The sequence below is a fragment of the Cicer arietinum genome, chromosome 7 (assembly GCF_000331145.2).
Source record: "Cicer arietinum cultivar CDC Frontier isolate Library 1 chromosome 7, Cicar.CDCFrontier_v2.0, whole genome shotgun sequence".
Taxonomy (NCBI): domain Eukaryota; kingdom Viridiplantae; phylum Streptophyta; class Magnoliopsida; order Fabales; family Fabaceae; genus Cicer; species Cicer arietinum.
Genome location: NC_021166.2, coordinates 25,240,500 through 25,252,547, shown reverse-complemented (window position 1 = coordinate 25,252,547; position 12,048 = coordinate 25,240,500). Strand labels below are relative to the sequence as shown.

At 31.5% G+C, this 12,048-nt stretch overlaps 1 long non-coding RNA gene across 1 annotated transcript; it reads right to left on the bottom strand.

Annotated features, from left to right (window-relative positions):
- Positions 1-231: 231 nt before the first annotated feature.
- Positions 232-2,699, bottom strand: LOC113787668 (uncharacterized). The gene is made up of 2 exons (XR_003474183.2): positions 2,450-2,699; positions 232-2,310 (listed from the first exon to the last, which is right to left on the bottom strand). It is a non-coding gene; the product is annotated as an uncharacterized lncRNA (long non-coding RNA).
- Between the last annotated feature and the right edge of the window lie 9,349 nt (positions 2,700-12,048).

Sequence of the window (12,048 nt, the reverse complement as noted above, 5' to 3'; positions counted from 1 at the left end):
GATGTCATGTAACACTCTGTATTTTTATTAAATTCTTTTAGGCTCTTAAGAGTTAGTTCTATTAACTATTAAAAAAAAAAAGAGTTAGTTGTATCAATATAGTATAGCTAGAAACAGATAGTAACTATTTTGATTAACGTTAAAATCGCAATTTTAATTTATCTATTTAATTTGATAATTAAAATGACTGAAAGTAAATAAAGACAAGGGAAGATATTTCACACAAGGATATATCATGGTTTACCTAATTCGGGCTACGTCCAGTTATCACAACTGTGAGATTTTCATTAAGTGTTCAAACGAAGAATGTTCTTGGTTTTACATAGTTTTGTTCAGATCTACCTTGATCTGTAACAACAATTTCTTTCCACCCAGAAATGATTCAATCAAGTCACCTATCAATCTTTAGAGAAGATTTTACAATTCACCTTTTAACCATAAAAGGATTTTCTATAAACTACTCAAACTATATAACAACCCTTATAGTCTTGAGTTTACACAATAATGATTTAAAGAGATTTGTAGAATCTGAGTATGCTCAACTCGTGTTTGAGAATAGATTCTTGATAAAATAATCCAGTAGTACGATCTTGATATTTGAAGAGAAAACAAAACTGCATTTTTTTGTGATTTGAGAAACTTTCAAGTATGTAAGTGATGGACTTTCTTAGCACTTGAATTTCTCCATCTTCCTTGAGATTGGGTTCCTTTTATAGGCTTCAAGGAGATTGATGACAACTATTCTGACCGTTGAAAAGGTGCCCTGCTGTCATGTATCAGACTTGACCAAAGACCAAACTTTTTAAACCTTGAATGTTATTGATTTGAACATTATGCATTTTTGCTTATGTGATAATATTGTCTGATCTGTAGCTTATCATTCTTAACTGTGATTATCCTTTATTTATGCACACAAACATCTCAGAGATGTGATAATTGATTCAGATTAGTACTGCCTTTTGATTCGTGCAAAACAAGCTGGAGAATGATGTAACAATGATGGACAATAATTGTATCATTATGAGACTGATGTTAACATATTGGAGAATGGTGTTATCATTCTGGAGACAATTGTTTAACCTGTTGGAGATTAGTTGTAACATGCTGGAGAATGTTTATCAATCTGGAGGTTGATGTTACCTTGTTGGAGAATGATCATTTGTCATTTTTGCTTTGAGTCGTGCCTTTTAATCTTTGATCTTTTGGAGTGTTTCTTTTGCTCAGATGAGAGCTTAATATTCCTTTTAGATGAAGTGGAAATATATTCATAATTTGAAGGACCTTTCCTTGCATTAACATATGATTTGATCTTGCTTGATGAAAATCACAAAAACGTGGAGAACGTTCTTGGTTTTCCAGATTTTATCAAGAAAGTTATTGGTTCAGTTTTGTTCATTTTTCTCTATTTCTTTTATCTGATTTCATTTGCATTGCTTAGTACCTATCTTGGATTATTACACTCAAAAGCACATGTTAAATTAACACATAATTTAGAATCATAATTAGAGTCTTTAATTAACCTTTATTTGTTTACATCAAAATATTAATTTGGGACTTTGCCTCAACAAGTATGGCATTCCTTTGAATGCTAAATTATTTTGAGTATGCTATTTTTAATGGGGTAGCCAATTGGTTTTTTATATGTATTAACTTGAAGTTAGAAGGATGTTGTGTAACAGTACTAATTAAGCCAATATTTTTGAGAGTTTATTGGCTCCAAGAGACTCAAAATTACACTCATCCTAAAAATGCTTTGAGAATACTTGATTCCTCAAGAACACAAAATAGGTGTTTTACCAAGATTGTTGAGATGACTAAAGAGTTCTCTAGTGGTAGTGTAAAGAGATGGTTAGAACAATACATGAACCAGAAGAGGTACAGTTTAAACTCAATTTAAAAGGTAAGGTCCTCCAGTATTCTTGAGGAATTTAGAGATTTTACTTCTAGTTGCCCGTTGAGGCATTATAATACAAGGAGCTTGATGAGGTTTTGAAAAACGATATGACACAATTAAAGGGGCGGTTAAGAGTTTCTAACCAGTTTTTTTTATAGTGGATTAAGTACTCGACTGTATCGAAACAATATAAACACCCCATCTTCTCCATGTGTACAAGTCACATAAAATAGTTCTTCATTCTTTTTCATCAAAGCCATCAACTTGTTGTGTACACGTTCTTGCTGTAGTTGGGTAAAAAATCTAGGAAGACGTCAAATCCCTATCTAGAAAGACCATAACTTCTCTGTTGTCCCACCAATCTCTTGGATCATGTACTCCCACATCGTATGATATATAAATCATTCGCCCAAAACCTACAATAATAGTAAAGGGCCACCCAGTTAAATTAGTGTATATACAACAAGTATAAAGAAAACATATATATGATATATAACATAGAAATATAGCATGCTTAAATATCTCAATCTCATGTTAAATCACATTTTATTATACATTCATTGATAATGAATTCCATAATCCTAATGCAATGCATATATGTTAGTGCACATGATTTTTGAATACTGCATCCGTCATAAAGGGATGTGTAACTTTTTTGAGGAGTAGATTGATTCAAATACAATAGCTATTTTTTGATGTTATGATGGTAATACATTAAGACAACAATTTTCCTCTAACTAGTCGCTTTATGTTTTCAAATTAGATAACTACGAATAAGTCAAACTCAAGTGGATATTATTGACTATTCAAGGTGAAAAAAAAAAACAAGAAAAAGTGGGCATGAATTATGTTTTCATTTAAAAACCTTTTTTTCATAAAACAAGTTCTAGAGAGAAACTTAAAATACCTTTAATAAAAAATAAAGAGATAAGGAATAGAAATCACAAAACAAATTTATTCTGGTTTATTAGCAACATGATAGTTACGTCTAGTTCCTTCACTTTGAAGGATTTAATCAACTAAGTGAAATTGATATTCACCAACACTAGAAAATCTACAAGTCTTTTACTATGTTTTAATCCTCTCAAACTTCTAGCTTTGTATTGTTATGACTATTGAGATTGCAGCCACTAGTGGGCCAGTTTACATATATAAAAGGTTGAAATATTTTTGGGTACCTCTTTTAAGAGAATATAGTAATGTAACTGAAGACTCTTCATCATATGCGTATTTTTCATTGTTTTTGGTCTCATTTATCTTTAATCATTAGTTAATTTAATGAGTTATTTGATATAATTTGTTGATTTTAGTTCTTGGATTTAATAGAATGCTTATGTTCTTATTTACTTGATTAAGTATAGATTTTTCATAGTTTTGTGTTGTTTCTTTGTTTTAGTGCAATGCTAAATTTTGGTGAGAAATCAACATGACATATGTGAAGTATTTCAGCCATATCTGGAGTCGTAGATGTCCAATTGGAGTTAAACCAAGTGCAAATAAAATTAAATTCGGATTTAAAAGAGGAGAAAAATGCAGTATACATCAGACAAAAGAGGCTTTGCGCCTGATGCGCAAATCCTGCGCCTAGGGCGCATTTCTGCACCACTGACTCTATCAAATTGCGCTTGAAGCGCAAATCATGCGTCTGGGGCGTGTGACACACGGGTGAATAAAATGCGTTTTGTTTTCACTCTCTAGGTATCTTTTTTACTATTGGGAAGTTTGGAGATTTGTGCCCTAGTAGAGAAACTCAGAGACGACTGTTTCTAATACCGCTGGAGGAGTTTTATCAAGAATCATTCATGAATATTTCTTGTAATTCTTATTTAATCTCTATCTTTTGTATCTCTGTCATGTGTAACTAAGTGGTGGTTCTCAAAAATAAAATCAAAAAATAAAGAATATAAAAATCAAAAGAAAAATATAAAAAAAGAAAAAAAAATGTCAGCTTGTGTACTTTGATAAATAACATGTTCTTAGTTCTTTTGTCAATGTTTAAGAATCTCTACAATGAAAAGATGAAGAAAAATAAAAAGAGGTCGAATAATTTGAAAATGTGTATCTAACTCAAAGTAGTAAAGCCTACTATCCCAAAATGTCATACCTTTACCTAAGCCTCATTACAACCCGAAAGTCCTCAAAAAATGTATGTGTTTGTTTCATTGTGAGTGCTAACTAGAATTTTTTCAAGTCTATGGTAGCGTGATTCATGTTCTAGGATTTGAGTGATAAACACTTAAGATAAATGGTGAGATTGTATGAATACAGAGTTGAACTTGATGGATTAATGCTTAAGTATACAAGTTGTGTTGTTTTTTTAAGCAACCATGGAGCATGATGAATGTTTTGTAATAGTTGGAACTTTGAGAATTGAATTTTATTTGATTTGAGAAATTGAGTTTAAGTTTGCTTTTAAATGTACCAAATCTAAAATTAATTGTTGTTTGGTGACAAACAACAAATTAAGTTTGAGGTTGTGATGATTCTTCATCATATGAATGTTTTTCATTGTTTTTAGTCTTATTTATCTTTAATCATTAGTTAATTTAAAGAGTTATTTCATGAAGACATTGGAACCAAATTCGAACTCAAAAGAGGAGAAAATGCAGTATACATCAGATAGAAGAGGCTTTGCACCTGAAGCGCAAAAGCTGCGCCTAGGGCGCGTTTCTACACCACTAACTCTGTGAAATTGCGCTTGAAGCACAAATCACGCGGCTGGGGTGCATAACACACGATTGTATGTATAAAAATGTGTTTTTTCTTTCACTTTCTAGGTATCTTTTTTACTATTGGGAAGTTTGGAGACTTGGGCCCTACCAGAGAAACTCAGATACGACTATTTCTAACACCATTGGAGGAGTTTTATCTAGAATCATTCATGAATATTTCTTGAAATTCTTCTTTAATCTTTATCTTTTGTATTTCTGTCATGAGTAACTAAACCCTACTTGTTAAGAATGAGTGAAACAATATGAAACACTTATTTTTCTAATTTGATTTCTAGTTATATGAATGAGTTTATTGAATTATTTTTCTCATCTATGTGCTTAATGCTTTTTATTGCTTGATCAACTTTAAAAAGTTCTACGATTCATATTTGGAAACGAAAGTGGTCTTTACGAATATTTGAGATGAGAAATTCATGATATTATAGTATAAGGATATATGTAAGTCATGAAACAAATTAAATTAGTTGCAAAGGTAATAGTTTAATAAGAGAATTCCTGTAATGTAAGGCTTAATTCTAATATGAAATCCACTAAAGAATTAAGAGTTACTTTGAAATTAAAGGTTTTGTTACTAAGACATTAGGGCAAGAATAATAAAAAGAATTCGATATTAATTCAATAAAGGAATTTAGTAACTAGGATCAAATTAGAAACCAAGGTTGGACTCGAAGTGAAACTCATCCCTGACATTTTTCGTATTATAAAAGTTTAATTCTATTACTCTTATTACTTTTAAATATTATTTCAATCAATTCAGAAACTTTTTGTTCAATTTTTCTAATTAAACATAATTCGAACGGAATCCTTGCGTTCAACACTTGGTACTACCATTTTAATTATTACTTGCAACGATTCAATACACTTGCTGAAACGCTATCAAGTTTTTGACTCTGTTGCTGGGGATTGCCATATCACTATTGAGTTATAATTTATTTACTTAATTGGAAATTTGTTCTCTTTTTTTTATTTTAATTTTTTTTAATTTTATTTTTGAGAACCACCACCCCAAACTTAAAAAGTTTCTATCCCATTAGCAACCCCAAACTTAGAACTTTACCAAGACGAGACAAAAGTTTTTCTACGTAACTCCAAGTAAGGTGATTGAATTAAAGTCAAGTCTTTAGCTTGAAATGTAGCTAGTAACCGAAAGAACAAAGGCATGGCACGAAGAAACTAGCAAATGATAAAATTTGCACATGGTAGTTAGAAAGGCTCAAACGACCAAACAAAATTGCCTTAATGTATGTAAGTGATGCAAGCTAGAATTAGTGCAGATTCTAAAGAGATAACATATGTGTGGAATATCACACAACAAAGAATTAAAATGTATAGGCACGGAAGCTCACAACAAGAGAGAATATGAACTATCAAAATTATGCCAAAGATATCACAACAAGATTTATTTATTTATTTTTTAAAAATGGAAAGTGAGACTTCCACAATCAAAGAGTAATCAATGATGCATGCATTAGTGAAAATCGTCGAATTGAGCAATGATATAAGTAAATAAATAGAATTTAAATTTCAAAATCTCATACAAATAGGTTAAGACCAACTTCAAGTTGTTAATTTTTTTCGACATAGTGCACATTTACACACAATTGAAAAGAAACAAATTAAAAAAAAAAATTGCAAAAATAAAAGTTATCTCTTGTGAGTTACCTACCACGAAGTGCTTCTTTATGGTCATTAGTTTGACGTCTCAACCAATGTGAAGGTGACATATATGACAGAAAGAACATATCATCATTATTATTCTTTTTGTTTGGTATAAATTCCATGAACTTGAGAAATAAATTATGTTGCTTCCATGTCCTTTTCAATTGGACATTGATGAACAAGACCTAGATTGAATCTCGAACTTCATCAATCTCTTCTTTTTTGTTTTCCTTGTTCGTGTTTTCCTCTTGCTTATCTTCTTCTACCAAGTTGTTAAATTCTTCGTTTTCACGAGACTTAGTCCAATAAAACCTTCCACTATAATAATTATTGAGTACACCAAACACCTAGTCTTCTCAGTAATATTATGGAACATCAATAAAAAATAAATATCACCAAAAGGTGTAAACCAAACAAATAACAAACATTCCACTAAAGTAGGTATTTCGAACTAACTCTCAGAGAATGTAAAACTATTAACAATGTATATTAAAAGAACAAACTCAATAGTAAAAATAACATACTAAAATAGTAGACTAAACAGAATAAGTTTGCTACACATCTATTACTATCGAAATTCAATTTTCTTTTTCTCCTCTATGTTGCTGTCACCCCTTTCTTTTTTCTTCTATTGCAGCACTGTTGCTGCTACTACTTGCTACTAAATTAAGGATTTCAAATCTCTTTTTCTTCTTCACATAGACTTAATCTATTAAAACACCTTATTCATTTTTTTCTTTCTTTAATAATAATAATAATAATAATAATAATAATAATAATAATAATAATAATAATAATAATTATTATTATTATTATTATTATTATTATTATTATTATTATTATTATTATTATTAAAATTTAGAGATTTTCATTTGATGAGTGAACCCAACCCACTCAGGATTTAAGAATCAAAATGACTATTTAGTTCAAAAATTATTACCAAATTATTAAGAATCTTATTATTTACAACTTGTTAAGAACTTGTTTAATTAGGAGCATCGTGAAAATTTATAAAGAGAGAGTCTAATTTAACGGGTCATTTTCACATTAAAAAGAAAATGTACGAACTCTAAAATTACTGGCCACGAACCTACAAGCCTACAAGTCCACACATTGAAATGCTTTAACTTTTTTACAATTTATTCTGCTTTTTAAAGTAAACAACATGTATAAAATGAGCCATGTATATTTGTATATGTCTTGTCAGTTTCCTCAAATAACGACAGGTACATGCATCAATGTTTTATTTTCACTTGTTTGGGTGCTCCAATCCAACATGGATGTTTGTATAATTCCATTGATGAAACGTCATCAAGTATCTCCGTATTCTTCAGATAATGAAACCAATTGAACCGAACATTTGTTAGCTACTTGTTGCTTACAACAAAGTATGTGAATTCCAGCACCGCCTAATAATTTTAGGAATTGGTCCTAACCACAAACTAGTAATTTTTTGGGTCGTACCCTGCACAATGATAAACCTCTGGTTGTGATTATTCTCCTAAGGAGAAAGAAATTTGTTCCGGACCAGCTAAAGTTTATCATGCGAATCAATTTGGGCTTTAGTTTAATTCTATAAGTGTTGAACTTGTTGCACATCTTAGGTATTGCGCCAAATTCACCTCAGTCGATCACAACCACTCATTCGCAATTAAACAGGTATCCACTTTTTGCACTGTATTACTTGCAACGAAATAAATGTTGTCATATCATGACCCTTTAAAGAATCTCTATATAAAAGGTCATGCCTTTAGTAAAAAGGTATGCATTATTCATTATCGATCATTTTCTCCAGTTTATATTAATTTGGAAGTCAGAATGCTTGCAGATACCCCTACCGAAAATAAAACCACCATCAACGGTTGCACGCTGTTATCGATGACCATCTCTAGTTGTCTCTTATGGTCCAAAGTGGATCAAAATTAAATATATATATAGAGGACGTGTTAATTGAAGAATAAAATGATATTGAAAATTTAAATTATAGTTTGCATGCCAATCCAAAGGGAAGCCACTAAAGCCCTTACTTAAGGCCTTCTCCCAAATAACTCATTTGTCACACTATTGATAGATCCATTTTTGTGTCAAAAATTCATTAGATCTTAAATGTTTACGTCACTTTTGCAAGACCTCTTTTGTTTCTCATTGTTGGACTCTTTCTCTTTCATCAATTTGTTTATAAACTAATAATTAGACTATTGTTATAAAAGAAATGCAAATTTACCACGTCTTTATATTTATGTTGAATTTTTTCACTATGTGTCTGATTATTTGATTATGTTATTTACTTTATTTTTTTATAAAATAAAAAATTTAGAGTGAGAAGATAATGTCCCAATTTAAAATAAAGAAAACTTTCAGATTTACTAAAAAATTATAAAAGAATTACAGATCGAATACATGTCTTTTTATCCTTAGAACAAAGCACCGAAGTTATTGTTTATTTTATTTAGGATAATATTTTAAACTTGAAATACATTTTTTATTTTATTATTTGTCTATAAAATATAGTACAATGTTAAGAAAAATTAAACCTCATAGTGAAAAAATTCAACATAAATATAAAGACGTGGTAAATTCGCATTTCTTTTATAACAATAGTCTAATTATTAATTTATAAACAAATTGATGAAAGAGAAAGAGTCCAACAATGAGAAACAAAAGAGGTCTTGCAAAAGTGACGTAAACATTTAAGATCTAATGAATTTTTGACACAAAAATGGATCTATCAATAGTGTGACAAATGAGTTATTTGGGAGAAGGCCTTAAGTAAGGGCCTTAATTTCAGGTAACGTTTTAGTCCTTTATCTTTTTTTTTTTCCGATTTAGTCCTTTATTCCTAACAATATCAAATAAAGTATGAAAATATGAGTTTATTTGAAGATTTGCGTTACGAATTTGATGAAATTTGTATTATATTGAAGAATATAATTAATTTTATGAGTTTTGATTGAATTTTTTTTTGAATTTTTGTATAAAAAAGGATATCATTGTTGAAATTTTAAAACATAAAATATCAAATTGTCACTTAAAATTAAAATAAAGGACCAAGTCGGGAAAAAAAAAAGATAAAGGACTAAAACGTTACCTGAAATTAAGTTAAAGGACCACAAATGTAATTTAGCCATATATATATATATATATTTTTATTTTAATTTAATTTTGATCCATTTTGGACCGTAATGATGATACTTTATAGTTTCAACAAAATTGTTGTATCACACTGATTCAGTTAAACTCGCTTTCAATCTAAATAAACACCAGAAGCAACCGATGTATAAGGGGTTAGATCGAAATGTTGTCACTTTGAATAAAAGTAGTTGTCAATTAGTCAGCACAGCAGTACACAATGGATTTGAATTCGGCTAAGTTCATTGGGCCAAAAGGGCTTATGGAGTTTTTAATGGGCTTAAAGGTGTAGATGTGGAAAGAGTTACCAAGGAAAAAGAAAAAGAAAAATTTCCCTTGTACCCTCCTTATTATACCTATACCCCCAAATTTAGAATGAAATGACTATTTTGCCCTCGTATAAATAATAAAACCTCACAAAATTACCATTCCACACTTTCACATTTCCGGAACAGAGAGTAAGTTTTTTTTCAAAATTTCCGGAGAAGTTGAGAAACAAGTTTTCCGGTACAGAAGAGTGTTCCGGAAAACTTATTTTTAACATATCCGGTACAGAAAGCGTTCCGGAAAACTTGATTGCCAACATTTCCGGTAGTTACCGGAGAACTTGAGCATCAAGTTTTCCGGAAGTTACATATATTTTTTTTTTAATTTAATTAATTATAATTTTATAACTTATTGTGATTTAATTCTTTTAATATTTTAATTTTTCAGTGGGTGCACGAGGAAGAGACGGCAAAATCATACGAATTACACGGGACACTGAGACTTCTACATCGACTCCGATGAATCCCCCATAGAGGATTCGACCCACAACTTCAAGGAGAAGAAGACGTATGATTATCAAAGACGATGATGAGGGACATAATGATCAGGGGGAGCCTTCTACAGTGCATGAGGAAGATGTGGTACATGAGCATATGGTGCACGAGCAGGTGGATGTACATGAGCAGGAGGAGGCTGCACCTGCTCATGAGGGAGAGCATATGGAGGAGGAACATGATGGAGCTGAGGGACCTGGTGAGCTCACACGGTATCCTGGAGGACCTTATGATTTGTCTGTCCTTACACGATACCGTTATCATGTTTCAGCTAGACTATGGTTTGGCGAGGTATATTAAATTAATTATTACTTATTTCAATTAATTATTATTTGTTGTCTAAATTTAATTTTAATGTCATATATTTTTTTTTTTGTATACAGGAGCGACCATTGCTGAAAATTGTTGCGCATGGGAAGAAAATGCAACAATTTACTCCGCCGGTACTTCCGCGACCCATAGAGAATTGGGTGAATTTGTCTGGTCTGAACCCATTACAACGGGGTAGTTTGAAGATGATCGACAACAACTTGATATCTGCCTTTGTTGAAAGATGGCATTCTGAGACATCGTCATTTCATATGCCATTTGGTGAAATGACGATTACTTTGGATGATGTTGCCAATCTTCTCGGATTGCCTATTAGGGGTGAGTTCTACAGTCCACCCGATGTAGATAGAGTAACGGCATGTAATGTTGCCGTCCATCTATTAGGAGTGACCACGTCAGCACCCTAATCTTGCCGTCCATCTATTAGGAGTGACCACGGAAGAGATAGAGTAACAGTGCTGGATTTACGAATATTTTCCGAATATTTGTAATAGAGGTGATCAGGGTGCTGACGTGAAATGTTTTGCCCGAATGAATAGATGGTGCTATAAGCAAGGCAAGCATAAGGTCCACGAATACAGAAGTATTATTGATGCATTGACACCTGCAGATGTTATATGGAGACCATGGGAGAATCACAGGGGTGTAATTCCTTTTGATGATATCACACTTTATACTGGTCACATTCGATTATGCAGCACTGTAGTGAAATATCTACCAGAGAGGTGTTTGAGACAATTCGGATATATCCAGTATATTCCTTCACCGCCACTTCCAGATCCTGCTAGATTATTTGATGTAGATGTGGAATGGTTGGGATATGTGACGCCAGTGACAGAGCTATTTCCCAAGCTTCGTCCAGCTACATATCCATCTGAGTGTGAAGATGGATATTTGGAGTGGTTCTATCAGGTGTCTCATCCACTGCTGGTGCGACCAGATGGTGTACCTCAGGTCCCACGTTATAGTGTACCGCCCACCAGTGCAGATGCTTCTAGTTCACAGCCGCCACCTATCCTACAGCAGATCGGTGATCTTATACAGCAGGGGTTGAGTGAACATCAAGCTAGTCCAGATGATGAGTTGTATAGGCACTTTTATAAAGCTTTGTATTTATCACGTAGTCGCACTAGTTAGTAGTAACACTTTTGTAACTGTTGTTATGTAGGTTATTTTATGAACACTTTTGATGAACTATTATTATGTCAGTTATTTTATGAACACTTTATGTTAGTTATTTTATTAATTATTGTAATGTCGGTTACTTTATTAATTATTGTTATGTTAGACTCACCCGTCTCTGAATAGTTATTTTATTAATTATTGTAATGTCGGTTACTTTATTAATTATTGTTATGTTAGACTCACCCGTCTCTAAATAGTTATTTTATTAATTATTGTAATGTCGGTTACTTTATTAATGTCGGTTACTTTATTAAAAAATTATTTTATTAATTATTGTAATGTCGGTTACTTTATTAAT